This window comes from Pomacea canaliculata, linkage group LG7 (genome assembly GCF_003073045.1).
Source record: "Pomacea canaliculata isolate SZHN2017 linkage group LG7, ASM307304v1, whole genome shotgun sequence".
Lineage (NCBI taxonomy): Eukaryota > Metazoa > Mollusca > Gastropoda > Architaenioglossa > Ampullariidae > Pomacea > Pomacea canaliculata.
In genome coordinates, this window is record NC_037596.1 from 7,150,584 (window position 1) to 7,168,714 (window position 18,131).

The following is an 18,131-nucleotide window of genomic DNA, read 5'->3' on the forward strand; positions in this document are numbered from 1 at the left end:
ACGCACTGTCAGTTATTTTTCCGCTTTTCAATCAATTTTACAAATAAGAAAATTTTTTTTTTTGTTTAGCACGATTAGGACTTCCGTCATTTTCTTCAAAAATTCACATGAAGCTTACTACTATCGACCAAAAACATCGCTTGTATGTGCATGCTAGACTTACTTTAGGCTTCAAAGGATTTTTTTTAGTGTAAAGCGAGCGAAGCTCATTTTGTTCGCTGAGATTTTAATTCAAGTGAATAATTCCTTCCATCACAATTAGAAGCAAAGAAAGGGAAGGTGTTTCCCAGTACATTGCATTTTCAGCCACAAGCGTTTTTCTCTATTCCCATCTGTCTTAGTTCTAATTTTTCTACCCATCCCGTCTTCTTCTTTTTTTTGTACCTTAGTGAATAGGAATATTTCGTGTTGGTGTCATTTGAGTTTGGAAGTTCGACGTTTACTAAGGGTAGCCAGTGTAACGGTTTCTTTCTACATCTAGGAAGAGAATGGGCAGATCAATTTTGTTACGGGGCAGAGGGAGAGAGATTAAAATACATTCACACACCCACACATAGGACAAACGCATACATTAAATTTCACACAAAGAATTATACAACTACAACCCACTCACATCATAAACACAAACAACAACACGTCACTGAATCGATTAGTTAGAGCGACAGGGTTCAAACCTATTAAAATGCACACTGCCGTGTTCAATACTCGTGTGAATCAGTGTATTTTTTCCAGCTAACCAAGCAGTGAAATGAGACTGAAAGTAAGGCAGCGATGAAAGTGGATGGGTACCATCCTCAGAAAGGTTGGCCATGAGGTAAGCAAGGGCCTCAACGCCTCAGTCCTCTAAGATCACTAGTCTCCCTTTGCCTTTTTTACAGACTCACTGATTCTCTCTCTCTCACACACACGTCAAGAGGGAATACCTTTATAAATATTATATATATACATACACCATTATCTATATATTCTACTACCTAGATATCTATCTCAATCTCTACTATCTATCGGAAAATAGAATGCACTATCTGTACATCTCGCATGTCAGTCAATCAGGTAGCGGCCTTGCCAACAAATACCTGATGCCTTGCAGTTGATGGCACATGATGATGGTAAAATAACATGATGGAAATATGCATTAATTTTAAGAGACAGCTAGAGGCACTAGCCGTAGAGCTGTAAACGAGACCTTAATCACATTTAGCAAAAGTTCACACCGACACACCGATGGAACTGTTACCCAACACTCCCTCAGACTGCAGTGAGCTCAATCATTGAAATCGAGCTTACGCTTCACATCATCACAACCCTTGGAAGTATTTCCTATAAGCGAATATTTTCAGACTGACATTTCCTATCAATATTTATTTCCCTTTCACCTGGTTTATCTGTGCCCCTGCCAACTTCCATCCCACCCCCCAAAGATCCTCCCCTCTCCAGCCACTCTCGTACGTGTGCTTTTCGACGATGAAGGGGGATGGTTATAAAGGTTGGTGAGCTGGTAATTTCATCCAATGAATTACCAGCTGTCGTCTGGCAGTTTGCACGAATGTGGACGCAATCGATTCTCACGTGGTCGGACAATACCCTGGTGAAGAAAGGGGTGAGTGGGTGAGCTAGGGAAGCTACCCCTCTACCTCGCCCCCTCACTCCCCACCGTCATAAAGGTGGGAAAGGTAATCAGGCAAATGAAGGGCCCATGCACACGGGCACCAGGCAGGGGAGCTAACTTATTTGGTAGATTGCAGTCTGCATGATCTCCCCGCCGTCAGAGTCGGGTGCCCGCCTCACAGTCAATATTGGCGATGCTGCGAGATGATGCAGCTCGCAGGTTGTTAGCTGCTGTGGCGGTTGGTTTGGTCGTTGCTCTTGAATCCTAAATGGTTAACGTGAACTTTGAGCTTGAAATGTGACCGCGACAGGGTCGAAGGTTAATGTGAGGTCTTGGTTTTTAGTTACACTTCTAGAGAATGGTAGAGGGTAGTAAAGTGGTGATTTTCTTACAAGAGCTTCCCGAGAGATAAGAAAAAGAGTTTAAAGAGTTCGCTTCCAAATACCGAAAGGACACAAACTACATTTACTTTTTCAGATTTTTTTCTCTCAAATTTCGGTTTCTATCTTTCATTCTTGAGATTTTTCCCTTTCCATTTTTCACTCTGTCTTTGCTTTGTATTTCATTGTTTCGATGTCAGAATATATTTAATTATCTCTTTAGTTGGCCTAAACAGAGATTCACCTGGTGATTACTAATGTCAATCTTACTGCTTGTCGCTTTGTTTAAGTCCATCATGTTCAATTTGTCGGGAAAGACACTAATGGAATATAAATTAGTGCTTGAAACTTGTCTAAAAGATAAATGGAGTTTTAAAACTCAGCTTTTGTTTCATTATAAAGAGTTATGAAGTCTCTTACTTTTTGCTATAAACAAATGAGATAACATGTTTTATATATCAATCGTGACAAAGACAGTGAGTGATGTCATATGTCAACAAGACATCATGTCACAACAAGGGGAGAATAAATAAATAAATGTGAAATAAATCTTTGTCGAAAAGTGGTGACATTTTGCTAAATAGATGTTAGTTAAAGGACTACTGTGGTGCAATATTTTACAGATAAAGCTCAATAATAGATAATATTTCATACAGTTTAAGTGATTCACACCTTACTCTGTACACTGGAATAGGTCAACAACATGCATGAGAATAATTCATGGATACATTCTTATTGTGAAATCCACAGCCAATGGGAGAGCTGTTAAATATATGTACATTACACATATCATGACATCATGATTTGGACTTCTTTGTCTGCATGGTGGTGTTTGTATGAGTTTGTATCTTGATAACGGAAGAGGGGTATTCAAGGAGATTCACAAAATCATTTTTTAAATAATTGTATGAACCCCGCCAGTTCTTTATGAACAATGAAACGGGGGTTACAAGGATTGACAAGTATCCTTCTGGTAAGACCCTCAAAAAAAATTTTAACACCACTTACATCGGCCTTTACTGGTCCTTTTTTTTTTCTTGACATTATAATCAAAAATGCTTTTAAAATAATGACATTGTGTCAAAAACTTCAAGCAAACACCATGGTTTTTATTTCCCGAAATGAAACCCGATTGTTCAACATAATCAACTTTAATTACATTCCCGAAGAACATATTTTAAAAATAGAATAATTTGTTCGACTTCTCAATATGTGTTAAGCTTACTTATATTTTTTGTGATAGTTTTATTGATAGCGATAAGTGATGATCTATTGATACGATAAACATAATGATTTTGATGTTGACATCGCTCATGTTATTACCACTAGTAGTTGTTTTTATTATTACTTCTGGAAAAGTAAGAGTGTACTTTCCTGGTGTTAATGGAATCTTGTTGCCTGTACCATACGTCCATGTATATGTCTGTGTTTGTGAGAGAGACAGAAAGTGTGAGTGAGAGACAAAAGATAGACAGACAGAGTATTTTAGGGGTGAAACCCTTTCATTGTCTGCATGGGGAATTCAGTTTGATGAAATGCATCCTTTTTTTTGATTTTGTTCTGGGGCACGAGCTTCTCCTGCTGGTTATTCACCGCCAAGTCACTGAGTTCACTCTCCTCTCCTCTTAACATCTCCCCCTCACCCTATCTCTTTCACTCACCCCCTCTCCTCCCTCACCCACCACTCACCTGACATTCGCAAGGGTCTCACAAGTGGGTTTCGGGCTAATAACAATTATTAGTCTGTCAAAAACATTGCCGTATTGTGACACAGTAATTTGTTTCCCTCTTTCGTGGAACAGGATGCAAATCAATGGGAACACAATTGAGATTTACCTCCCCTAATTATCCTAACAGTCATGAGTCATGGCGTTAAGGGGACTCCGCCATTTGGACGATATTCTATGTAACCCTGTGGGCTTATCGACCTTCTCTGTCTCTCTATCCTTTCTCCTCTGTCTGGTTTTTTTTTTGTATTTTTATTTTTATTTTTTTTTACCCCCTCTCTCTCTCTTTCTCTCACTCCCTCTCTACTCTCTATTTCTCTCTCTTGCTTTTCTCTCTTCAGATCTTTCTCAATTGTGTAAATTGGTACATACTCCATTTAAGAACATGATTGAGCTCCTAATGCTTGTAGTATGGAATTTTTAAAGAATTCTGTCAATCTTTCTTATACTGGATCTTTAAACTTTTCTGCCACTATCCAGGAGTAGTAATAAAGGTGAATATTCTATTCTGTCGATCCACATACGCCAAAGAATGAATATTTCAATAGTATTAACAAGTCGTCCACAATATTTTCTAGAAGATTCTGTGTGTTTACCTGCAGTAAATAACAAAGATCTTGAATAATGGTCATGTAGAGAAAAATTATAAGACAAGGCAACTGTCGCAGCAAAGTGAATTCTGAATTTAAAATGACAGGAGTGCGAACATTTCCATGAACCGTGAATCCTGTTACCAGGCCACGATGCCACTAAACCTTGCGAGGCTGAACCACTCATTTTTTTGAAGTCATTTATGAAACACGTTTTCCGGGCGTTATTTATGTAATTTCGTTTTTGAGTAGACAAGAAAGTGTTAAATTCTCTGTAACTTCAGACTTATGACTGCAACATAAAGCACCTTTCTTCTGGTCTAGACGCCCGTGACAACTTATGATTACGATGCATGGGCAGGAAATGATATTTTAGTCTGGATTGTGAGATTTGCTTCACACTCCGGGGCTGGACTATTTGCTGAGACTGGCGGTGAGTTCACAGTAAACAAATGTTTCAGGACCATTATAGTCCCCAGGTTTTCAAACTGGTACTCGAAGGTATGACGGGTGGTAAAAATTAATCCCCATAACTTTTAACAGCAAAAAAAAAAATGTTTTCATCTTTTTATTTTGTACTTTGATAAAATTTTGATAATTACATCAGATCATCCATTCAGCTAGCACCTTAAGAGGTGTGCTTTTTATGTAGACCCTATTCCACCTACACATTCAGAAAATCCCACACAAAGCTCCTCTCCCACAAACAACCAACAGAAGAGAGAAGTGCCCGGCACACCACCTATTGTGTGAGCACCAAGGCTGAGTAGAATGAAAGCAATTCTGTTTTATTTACTTGGCTTAGCTTCATAATGTCCTTTTCTGTACTTTGTCTTGCCTTCCGCTGTTGTTACGCAAGACAAAAACAAACTACAAGACTCTAAGTATTTCTTCTTCGATTCATATTCACGTGATTTCCTGATGATGCTCTCTTCTGAACGGAAGGAATAATTGACCATCTTCCATTTAAGAAAAAAGAACCACTGTTGGCCCGTAGGCTTGGAAAAATGCGCTAGAGGATGGATGTAAGACAAGAGACCGGAAATGAACTGAGTTACCACCCGTTGGATCGACATTGGAAAATGTGCTTCAGTACCCGCAGTGCCGGAAGTGTTGGACAGGTGAAGAAGAGTCGCCTCAATACCTATGCCAGCAGCTCAGGTACGAAGGAGCAGGTCTTCCGGAAATGAAAAAAGTGCGTGCGGACAGAAAATAGGAAATGAAATGACGTGAACGTGTCTGTCCTGCCCGTCACTCGAGGAGTCAGGATCAATCAAACTGATCGACAGCGACTTACACTTAAAAAAAATGAAGAAGTTAGAGGTAGTTAACATACTGTCGTAAGAGAGGAAGATGTTACATTTCTCAGGCCCAGCTTTTGTCATGGCGTGCCATATTTTTACTTTTCATAATCATTTTCGGAGTCAGGTACCTACTCTACAATTGGTTCAACTGCTGAAAGACAAAGCGTCAAATGGGTATTGAACCTTTGGGTTTGGGTTTGAACGTTGTTCATCCAACTACGACATTTCTCATTCAGAAACCATTCACACTCTTTTTCGCTCTTTTCCTTCTCTCTCTCTCTCTTTACCTTTATTGATAGCTGTCTTGGTCAGTTGGTCTGTCGAAGATAATTTGTCTTGTGTATTACAGCATGCTACAATGTATACAACACACATCATGAACGCGCTGCAATTTAATACAGAATATAATTATCTTTAATATGTGTTTGGTAAGTTTATGTGCATGTGTATTTGTAGGATAGAAGAATAAATAACTCTCAGAATAGTTTAAAAAATAGGAAACGCTATGTACCTTCCAGGAATGAAGTACGGCTAGACGAAGATTACTAGGAAGAAATATTCATGGCAAAAAAACCTTGTGTACAGATATACAGTTGTAAAAGGTCTTCTAAATAATGGTAAATTTATATACTTCGTGGAGAATTTTAAGCAGGGTTATGAATACATCAAAGTAAAAACTACATTTCAGATTAGTAGCAAGAAATGAGGCTAAAAGTAACCAAACTCTTTTGTGACAATATGAAACCCTTTTTTAGCAATGAATATCTTCTTACTAAAGCTTGACATTTGTTCCTCCAGTGATAAAACTTTTTTAAATCGGGCAAAAGTTTCTAAGGGTCAGCCTCCCAAGCATCCCAAGTCCCATTGTCACTTTTGCCTTAGCTCAGAATGTTAACCAATATTCCAATATTCAGAAAGTATACAACTGGTTTTTGCCGTTAACATAATAGTTTGACAAATTTTGTCATTTTTCCTGATTTAAAATGGTTTTACAGGGACTATTCTTCTTTGCACTTGCTGTGTCACTTTGGCAGTTTGACACACAGCCGTGGCTACAACACAGTGAGACAGAGCAAGACACTAAAACTATTTTCTTATTCTTCAAAGAAATATTTCAAAAAATCTAAGTTTTCTTAAACCTTTGCATCTGTCATCAACTGTGATAGTGGGCGTGGCGTAATTTCCGTTAGAACTCGCAGTAAACATAATTAGTGCGCGTCCCGTGTTGTCTACCCGTTAATAAAATATGACGAGGACTGCTCCTTTAACCGAGTTTCTAAAACAAAAAATACCCGCGGCATGAGAGAGAACATTGAGTGTATGAATACATAGGAGGGGCTAACATTCAAATTGACACTGAAAAATAATGATTCAGGGTGAACCGGAGGTGCTCCATTAAAATAAAATTAGAAAAAACGGACAGACAGACTGGGAAAATTAAAACCCTCGCACAAAAGTAATTAGACAGAAGTTACTGAAGCATGGCTTTGGAAAATACAGTGAGGATGTAGAAAAACAGGAGAAGCTAATTTAGACAAAAGTAGGATCGAAAGATAGATAGGGCAAACAAAAAAAAATCATAAAATGAGTGGATGAACACACGAAAAGTGTTATAGAAATCGGACAACGTTTGCAAAATGACCTTTAAGCCTGACTCACACGGTGCGACTGGGAGTGTCCAGTCAGGAACTAGTTAAGCCGTGTGGAATACAAAGTGTCATCTTATGTCGATCAATATACATTTTCATCGCTCACCCACCCATCCTTCTTCAGCCCCCCTAAGCCGTCATACTCCTCTATCACTTGAGAACCTAACGGAAAACAATCGATCTAATTTCCAAAATTAATCAGTTTTTTTAAAGTTTTTATTGTTGCTGATGGTTGGACTAGTTTTTAACTTATTTCATTTGAGTTTTGGTGCGTGTGAGCCAGGCTTTAGTCGTTGCTTTGGTGACGGCTTACTTGTTGTGGCTGCATTCTAGTTTTTTAAAAAAATTATTTGGTGTACTCCTCCCCTCTCCTCGTCTCCGTCCTTCACCATTATGAACACTGTACCACTCACAAGCTTTCTCTCTGAAATGTAATAGTTGCGATATCACCTGTGTTCAGGTTTGTTTGTTCTTTGTCAACATATGATCTCGCTTTTAAGGCATCGTCTAAGCCCTCATCTGGTATTCGCGCCTGTAATTGATTTTATAACCAAATTAATAACCGCCATAGAACGATACTTTATCGACAATTTTGTTTGGAACAGGTTCCGGCATATTATTATCTTTTTTAAAACTTTTCATTCATTTTATTGTTTAATCGTGCTGAAGTATTAGTTGAGTTATTGATTTGTAAAACATTTGACAAGAAGAGAAGAATTGGAGATATTTTTTAAATAATTTTTGGAGAGCTGATACACAAAAGTGGGTGAAGATATCCACAAAACTTTAGATGGACGGGAGCACAGAAGTAATGGACATAGTCCAGGAAAGTATCCATGGTTATATCTTTAAAGCTCTTTCGTAACTGGGCAAAATATATTCAAACCTTTGACCAAAATTGTCAACATTGTATGTGAATGTTGCATCAACCCAATAGTTCTGAGTTTTGGACTTTTAAATTTTTATTTTATTTTATTTATTTTTTTTTTTTTTGAGCTTACACCTTGACATTTATTTCATTTTATTTTTATTAATATCACAACATATATGACATTTATCACATTGATTACTACATTCATTCAGTATAGAAGGGGGAAAGGACTTTGAAATTTTAGTCAACATGTCCAGTCTCGTTTTCCAATATATTACCATTGCACGTGCGAACGAAAAGGGACTTCGGGGTACTTCAGAGTCTTGACCCTTTCGGGGCTTTGCTCGGTTCAGAACAGCCTTCAGGCAGGACAAGAAATGTGTAAACAAATTCGTAAAGCCATTACTCGGGACGATTTTATAACAAACACGTCACATCCGGGCATTTTTCACGCGGCTTTTCTCAACGTTTCTATCGATTCGGCGTCGGGCTTTCAAAATATATGTTTACATTTTAAAAACGCGAACAAAAGAGCCCCACACTTCCTGTCTGGAGATTCTTACAGAGATGGCTTTGTTTGGACCTTCCACTGTGGCTATTGTTTCCACTTCTCAGGTCCATCGGTTCGGAACGCTTGCAGCTTTGTTGACGAAGGTCCCCACTATGTTTAAATGCCTTTGATTAGCACATCAGCTTTCATTCACCTGCCCGGGTACAGTCTCTGACACTGCCCAGCAGTGCGGAACGAGCTCCATCTTGTACCCGTATGTGTGTAGCTAGCTTTTCTCATCTGCTTTTTTTTAAACAAAGGCATTCGAGCCTTTTAATTGCAATTATGTTTATCAGTTTGCTGAAAGAAATATGATCATGAGCAGACTAAACGTGGACTGTGATGAAGTGGTTTGTGCTTTTAATAGAACTATTTCTACCTCTATTCTTTTGTTCTTATAGTTTTGTTCCTGTTTATTTGTTTTTATAGGATTTATGGTTGTTATTTTATTTCCTTTTTTCTTTAATGTAAGAATTTTTTTTTGCTTAATTTTTGACAGCGTGGCTCTTCCCACCCTTATACGCCAGGATTTAAAACGGTTGAGAGATGAAAAAAAGGGAAAAAAGCAAGACAGTTACACAGAGGGAAAAAAGAATTTTAAAGTTTTCTTAATAAATGCCGAGATGTTGCCTGCTTTGGAGAGTTAACCTGCTTTATTTTGTATAATATCTTCTTTCGCTACTCTATTCATAGTTTTAGTTTCTTGTTCTTTCTCACTCCTTTTTTCCATTTTGTCTCTTGTCTGTTTTCTAGTTCCCGATCCTTCAGTCTGTTCTCCTCTTTCTCTACCATTTCTTCGTTAGCCTACATTTGAAAGACAGTTATTCAACTTTTCGTAAAGTTGCTGTCAGTCATGAAGGAGCCATCGTTCATGAATTATTTAGGATTTCGCAGGACAAAAGGGGAAAGGTCGTGATAAATCAAGTTTTCAGGCCCCAAAGAGCTTTTTGCTGCAATAAAGTCAGTAAACCTTAGAAAGGTGCCTTGAAAATCTCCTTTTAAGCTTCCTTGAAACATTGCCTGTGACAAATGTATGCCTGCACAGAGATGTCATTTATGCAGAATTCATTATATCCAAGACATGTTGGGAGAATATTTGGGCTTCGTTTGTTCTTGACAGAGTTATCCTCGTCTTTGTCAGAGGCAGGAAGGTCAGAAGTCGTAAGTCTAAGTCGGAGACATCCGACTTTCACTTCTGGAAGGATCTCCTTATTGACCTGTTTCTATAAATTTCACGAAGCATCTGACAGGCAGGGTTGTCTTCCGGAGGGACGGCAGACGACTCCCCTTGGCGCCGATTCTCGTCCCGATAACGAAAGCGGAAGTGTTCGCCATCGAGCAGGAGCTTGGGATTGCGTCCCTTTTGCACCAGACGACTGAGATTACCTTTTCTTTTCATCTCACTCAGCACTGTGGTGGTTCCCTACCCAAATCCACTCTTCAAACTTTGAATTCAAAGAAATAGAAAAAATCTTGCATCTCTATTGAAGCTCAAACTCAGATTGTCTTTATCAAAAACAACAATAAACAATATATGGACACGATTTCAAGTTATCCCTTGACTGACTCAACCACCTTCTTGAAAATCCCTTCACAAAGTCCAGGCATTTCTATATAGGAAATAATTAAACAAATAAAGAAAATATCAAATGAATTGTTAAGTCGGTAAAGCTTTTTAAATTTTAAAAATTATGTCCAGAAAACAAAGCTGGTTTGACCACCATAATGCCAATTATTAAATTTTATGCTTTGAAAAAAAGCAATAAACATAGCAACACAAGTTTAAGTCTTAAAATTCGTCAGTGCTGTGCTATTATATGAATATTATTTGTGAAAGGTTGCTGTCAGCAGACACAAAAGGAAGTAGTCCAAGAACCATTGTAAGAAGACAAAATCCTGTAGCAATGGCGGTGTTCATGTCAGACGCATCTTGACCACATTTTAGTACAATGACCTTTCTTCGCATATTCAATCCTACCTTGCAGCGCCCACTTACCAAAGGTCAATTCTTCACCCTGAATTCCCAGCGACAACCTGACGATGGCTTTTGGCGAGTACAAACACCTTGAAGGCAAATGTGCGGCAGACAATGTTTGAGGCGTGGGCAGACTAAACTCTTTGTCGTGGAAAAAGAAGAAATATGAAGAAGATGTGTTACAGAAAGAGCTGGAACAGGTCATAAGCTCCTTGAAGGTTTTCAAAGATCGATTGATCAGATACATGCGTCTGACGGAGGAAAAAGAAAAGTGCTTCTAAGGTATAGAGAAAAGATTTTCCGAAAGGTCATGAGCTCGATTGGTAAATGTCAATTAGTGTTACATGCGCTTGCACGGCAGAAACATATGAAAATATCGATATAAATGACAAAAATTAATTTTAAAAAAGTTTACAGAAAAGTTGACAAAAATCGTGAGAGGAGTGTCTACCTCGAGAAATTTCAAAGCACGGGGAAAAAACAGAAAACAAAACTTGTTGCCTTTAAAAAAAAAAAATTTTCTTTTGTGAACTGGTAAAGATGTCAATAGGAGATTTGTGGAAGGAAGTGATGGCCGGATGCTGGATGGTGTGGACGACAAGTCACTTGCTCGCACACAGTAGCCATTACACTCAATGGCCTTCGTGGAGCTGCATTGATCGCTGAGGGGAACAACTGTTTGTCGAGGTGCGAATGTGCGTGCAGGCACGCATGCAGGCACCGAGGTGCACGTGCCGAGGGATGGTCCCGTAGTCTGCATGCTCTTCCAGTGACGACCTCGTGATCTCCAGTACGCCCAAACGCACCCAGACACGCCAACGGGTGTATCTACCCATTCATGTGGATCGAGGGTCTACACAGGTGCATGTAGCAACGTATTGAAGAAAGCTCGCGATGATGATGATGATGATGATGATGATGATGATGAGGAGGAGGAGGAAGGAGGAGGAGGATGCAGGAATACTTCTAATCTTACTTTCTCTGTCAAGCGTACACACCGTCACCATGGTTTCCGACAAAGACTATTTCGTTAGAAAAAATTCTTAACGCAGGACTGGACTTAGCTCTATAGATTTGTTATCCTCTTTGTTTCCGAATACTGAGACCACAACCCCACAACTAAGCCTTTCATTACGCCCTCTAGCGGCAAACCCCACAGTAGCGTGTGACGTCGTCTCCCCCTCCACAACCGGATGTGGAGGAAACGCCGCCATGTTGTGCCACTGAGCGAATGCGCTTGTTGGTGATGGTAAACAGGTTGTTAACAGGAATGGCGCTGAGATAATCAGGCTAAGTGTGGGAGATGAAAAACATGGTGCGGGGAGTGGATTGGTGCCAGTTACACCGTGTCAGCCAGCATCTCTCCATTTTTTCTTTCTTTCTTTCTCTCCCATTTTCTATGGTCAGGGTTATACTTGGTCCTCCCTCACAATTAAATTACGCAGTTACTAAATCAAAGCTTTCTGTCACAAACTGCTTTCCTGATGTATACTCCAATTACACAATTCTCGTGCTAACATATTTTTTGTTTGTAGTTTTGTTTTGTTTTTCCTCCAGAACATTCTTTTCTTTTCCCTGCACCGGACTAACAGCTTCATTCTCTCAGAAAACAAAGTCTTATTTCTGAGTCGCATTTCTCTGAGCTCCGACTCCATCTCAAGCGATATCAAGGCTTCCACCTTGACGACCTGCCACCTTTGAGCTTCCTGATGAATAAAGGAACAGTGACAGAATGTTGAAAGTTGAAAGAACAGAGTGTGTTTGTCGAGAATCTTTGACGGCTTTTGACTGAAGTCCCTCGTCGAGCGCCTTTGAAGCGGAACTCGGCTTGCATACCTCCCAAGTTGCCAGTAGCAATGGCAATCAATTTTTGTCAACAGAAAACATATTTTCCAGGACAAACTAACAGTACAACACTTTTGCTGTCGCCGTGTCCCTTGTCCTCGCAGCAAGTTCATTGTTTGAACTCAGAAGTATCTTGTGTCAAAGCTGTCTGTGTATCTGTTGCCTTGGTGAATGTTCTGCAGCTTGATGTGAACATGAACAATGACCGGTATTTGTTTGGCCTGTAATGTATGAGTAATGGCCGCCGTTTGGTTTGGCCGGTAAGATATACATTTCACCTGTTAGCGATATTGGTCTGTGGCATGTTCACAATGAATGAAAAATATTATTTCATCAGCGGTGGCTGCTTGTTATTACCGTCATTATGTTTGCATGTTAGTGCTGGTTGTTAATAAAATATTGCCAGCTTCATCTTCTCTTTTATTTTCTTTCCTTCTTGCTCAATTGCTTCCGTCTTTGCTCTACCCTACACTTTATTGTTCATCGTTCTTTCTCTGTTTTCTCTTTTCTCTAGTTCCGTTTATCTGTAAAAATATCTTACCATAAATGAAATAAATTTGTCACTAAGATCCAGCTAGCCTAAAAATAAATTTTTAGTGCAAAACAAAAACAATATATCATCTACCATTTACATTAAAATTCATAAACAGGTGTAACTTTTGTGTTAGAGTAGATGAATATTTAACTTGAGAAAAGCTCCCACAATTTTAAACAATATATAAAATATCACAAATATAAGCAAATATGTAGAATATTGCAAAAATGTATTATTTGATAACTGTTTGACAGCACAGCGCAATATTTATTTTATTGCTGTGATAATGAAATCTTCCTTGTTTCCTATAAAGTAAAGTTGGGTACTGATGCCGGCCCTCTAAAACCATTTTCTCATGCACATTAATTGCCCACCCCTGTCCTAAAGTTGGGCTCTGATGTAATTTTAACATTCTTATACAACATCGACTCAAGCCACTAAGTAGCGTACTAAAGACGAAATATTTAATCAAATAAAATATTCTTAAGAATCTGAAGACAGCCCATTAAATAATAATGCATTTGGTATATTCTCGATTACAAAACAAAATAAAATTAGTTAATGATGCCAAGAGGCGAGGCAATGGCAGTAAATCTGTCCATGCTCATTGCCGGCTTTGAAGAACGAAGATTCGTTACCAAGCGGAACAAGAAAGAAGAAAAGAGGTCTTTAAATGATATTGGATGATAAGTGACCGTCTTTTCCGCCTCCTTTGAGCTAAGACGGAGAGCACCTCCTTCCCTCGCCCTGCTAAAGTTAATAAAGTGTTGGGCTCTTTGGGGGCCATTTTGTTGGCGGTCTTAGATCAAAAAAGCCGGCAACCGCCACACTTCAGTTCATTCCGGGTGCGAACGGCTCAGATTAAGCACGCCATCCATTCTGCTGCTTTGTTGTGTGTGACAGGCTGCCCAGAGTCGGTCTGTAAACGAGCATGAAGCCGAGTGGAAGACGGGCCATTGTGCCTTGGTCGGCAAAGCGCATCGATTCCAAGACGGTTTATCCTCGTTTGGCGCGAGTGAGACGGGTCGGGGGAAACCGTCAACGGAGACCGGCAGCGCCCCTCCTCCCGACTCGTGGCCAGTTGGAAAAGTCTCCGCCGTGCGCAGCCCGTCAAGCGGAAGATCGGCAGTCTAGGGGGGTAGCTGGAGGAGGGGAGGGCCTGGTGCGGCCAAACAGCTCTGTTCGTTGAAGCGGACAGTCCATGAGGTGTACAGAGCACTTAAAGATCGTTCATTTACGCCGGCTCATTGGGCCATTGCGGGATCATACGTTGCAAAGCTTGGTGACCTCCCCTCCCTGATGCAGTTTTGCTCTCCCTTCATCTCCCCTTCCATCCCTTTCTCTCCGCTCTTTTTCCCTTCCTCTCTCTCTCTCTCTTTACTATTGCAGCTATTGAGATTGCTTTTTTCCTAAAATGCCCTCAGGCCACCAAAGTGCAATGATGCTGAAAACTGCCGCCAGGCGCAAAAGAGCATATAGAAATCTCACTGCCTGTAGCCGATCTCCCTCTATCCCTAATGAAAGGATGGATTTACTGTAAAAGCCCTTTATAGCTTTTTCACCCTTTCTGCGCTGTAAATGCTCAGTTTTCCACATTTCACACTTATTCAGCGACTAACTTCTAAGGAGCGCCGCTTCTGTTGGTTGACTGGCTGCTGTAGTTGCATGTGGATGGTCGTGTGGCTGGACCGCAGGTCGCTGGGTTTGTCACCTTCTTGATATATTCCCTGGTTGCCTGGCTGGGATGGCTGACGTCTCCGCTGGCGTATTGATGGATGGTTCAATCGATGGGTGGATCGATGGCTGGTTTAGTGTCATGATGAATAAATGATGGATGGATTGTTAAAGAGAATTTCGCTGGTTATTTGTTCACATAAATTTGTGTTTAATGAAGAGGGGAGCACGAAGAGAAGAGAACAAAGATTGTCAGACGACAATGCGTTCTGTTGGAAATAAAGCCACAATTGTAGCCAGTGCTGCCATTTTGGGGCAATAATTCTCTAATAGGTACAAGAACTCCACAGAAAACCGTTATTTAAGACGATAAATGTGATGATCATATACAAAGGTAACCCACGTATCAATTCGGAAATAAAGTTTTTCTCTGATCCACCTTTCTTGTAGTTTGCTCTCACTTAGTTCATGCTACATACTTCCTTCAATAAAATAATAGCAAACAGTTTTAACTTCTGTCAATACAAAAAATAGGAATAACAACAGAAGTTGTTGTGTGAGTTGTAACAGTTGAAAGAGTTAAAAAAACTGTTGTAGAGTTTTGAAGACTAATTAATTACAATAATTGTATCCCTAATTGAATAATAATTTCATTTTAAATTGAATAAAATAAGGATCACAATATATTTTTAATTAGATGTTTTAAATTTAATTACTGAGGTTAAATTAAAATTAGAGTAATTAGAAGTTTATAAGGCTAGTCAATTAATTATACATAGATTAACATTTTTATGTAAGATGCAGTTGAATCTTGTGGCTGTAGCTGGTGATGCTGGTAGTGATGATGGTCAGTGTGGCGAGTATGTAGGGTTGGGACGATGTCTGTATCTACCCAGGGTGGACAGTAGTGTCTGATTTTCCAGTGACCGTAAATAGTTACGGGTGGGCTCCTTCTATCTTTTTTCCGAATGATGATGAACCACTTACGACGAAATTTCTCAAAGACTACTTAGCTACGGGTACTGTTTTTACAGTCTAATCACTGTAGGTAGTGATATATATATATAGATCCACTTTACTTATATTATGTTTAAACATCTCATTTATAGATTTCACTAAATGTATATATTTGTATAACTTAGAATTTAAAACTCAAAATTTAAGACTTTGCTGACAATTTACTGTAAAATCACTGGAATTATCTCGACTAACACTAAGCACTTACCCACAGCAGCCACCGATGTCATTAGAAGAAAACACCAGCAAACGATGAACACCCATGTTTCCATGGCAACTATGGTGATGTGGTTTCTTTCGTAAACCATCCAATGAAAAGTTGATTTGGCAAACTTCTGTCCTCCTAGCACTCTCTTAGCACCCCCAACAAGTCACCTTCAGCATGTTGCAAGACTGTACATCTCCATCTCAGAAGGGTGTGGTGTAGACAGGTAGAGCTAAGTTCTTCATCCTGGTTAGGGTAGGCTACTGCATTTGTCTCCAGACACAAAAAGCTTCTGGGATGTTGAGACTGTGAACTCCGCTCCTTCGTGTTAGTCACCAGGACGTCTTGTAATAAGGACAAGATTCCGTAGCTGAAACTTCTGTCTAAATTTCTTATTATTTTGACACGATGATGAATCTCTAAACTCTGCAGAGAAAGAAAAACAGACATTCTTTAGTCCGTGTTCGTCCGTGGCATCCCACAGGCCTGTTTTGTCTCACCATCCTGGGACAATCTTCAGTTCGCTTTGCGAGGGTTACAGATGTCTACCAGACTCTGAAAGTCTCACAAAAGATTCTTGGCGATCCTGGAGGCAAGGCCTTTGTCGTCTGGTTTGTCGCCGCTCTCAACCGCCTGCCAAGTTTGGCGAATGCAGCATCTATTCCCCAGTGGATGCCGGAGAATGGAACGCAATACGCTCCGAGTTGCTCGAGCGGAGCGGGCAGGCTCTGCGAGCCATGAATCGGCCGGTAGGTGGCGCTGGTTCGCTACCTGCCGGTGCCAGCCATGTCATGCTAGCTTCTCGTCCACCCGTGAACGCCGACCGCCCAGCCTCCCCCTCCCTCTCCCATCGACAGCGGCGGCTGCACAACAACTCGCACGTGCCAAGCGCTAGGCGCTGCGACAACGACCACCGCGTGGACAGACCGCCAGTCCTTCTGAAGTCCGTGAGCCGCTGCCTACGTTGGTCCTACGTCTCCATCACGTAATTTCTGTAATTAGCTTCTCTCCTGTTTGTTTTTTATTTTTTTTTTTTATCAAGGGGAGATAACTAAGCTCCTCGTGCTCGTTGCAGAAGCTGTGGTCCAGCCCAGACTCTCGAGACCTAGTTCTTGCTGTCCTTTGGAGTTGTCTGCCATCCACTCCACCGCCCCGTCCGACACAAAAGCCTGTCTGTTCCTTTGACCCGTGTCTCGTACAGTGGAACCACATTCTCAATGGCTGCCACCCCCACCAGCCGGCGCGCTTGTAGCGGAAATAAGCTTGTCAAACGGCATAGCAGAACTCCTTTTCGCGATCGGATACACGCAGCTAGCGCTTGAATTCAGGAAGAGCCATCGCCTACCAACTTTTCTTCCCTGCAGCTCCCATTGTCACCAAATCCTCATGCAGCTGTCGCGTGACGTAGTCACGTCTTTGTTGGCTGTTTACGGGCTATCCCAGAGTTCATTATGGATTCATATCTGAGCATACAGATTGTATTGACGCTAATTAAAATTTCTGGATGTAATCGTCTTGCGTGTCTCTAGTTGATATTCAGACGGGTGTTCGTTGTTAGAAGACATACATGCGTGCGACCATACGCTGTGACTTTCCAGTTGTCTTTCCTTTCCAACAACTAGGGCGTGAGGGTGAAGTCGCGGTAATGTGCTTCAGGGTTAAAGGTTCAGATCTTTCCTCCGGCAGAGTAGAAATGTCAATGAGGGTTGGACGAGCTTGATCTGGAGTTTTCTCGGTTATGACTTGGTGAAGACCAAGCAAGCTGACAAGAAACTGGCCAACCAGCCAGCCAATCAACAAAGCAACTATTCAAACATCTCCGTGCACTAATGTCAAGTTGTCAAGTATGTTTGACGACTGGCTGAAAAAAAGTTTCAATAACTAGCTTAAAAAGGTTCAGTGAATCATTTATCTGGCTGGATGGCAATGATGGGACCAAAGCTGGAGTACACACGTGACGTCACGGTTGTGGCCTCTTTCTAAGTATGGTATGATGTTTGTAGTGTGTATAACAAGAACTAAAGATTCATATTTAGTTGGAGAAAAAAGTGTCTTGCATTCAGCTTTACCGTTTATGCTTCCCAACAAACAAATAGTTCTTTGGCTACAGTCATGAAATCATTATTTTGTTTACTTTTTTAACATCCTACTTTTTAAAGTTCGGAGGTCATAAGATGAAAGACTTTCTTTTCTTCTAAAC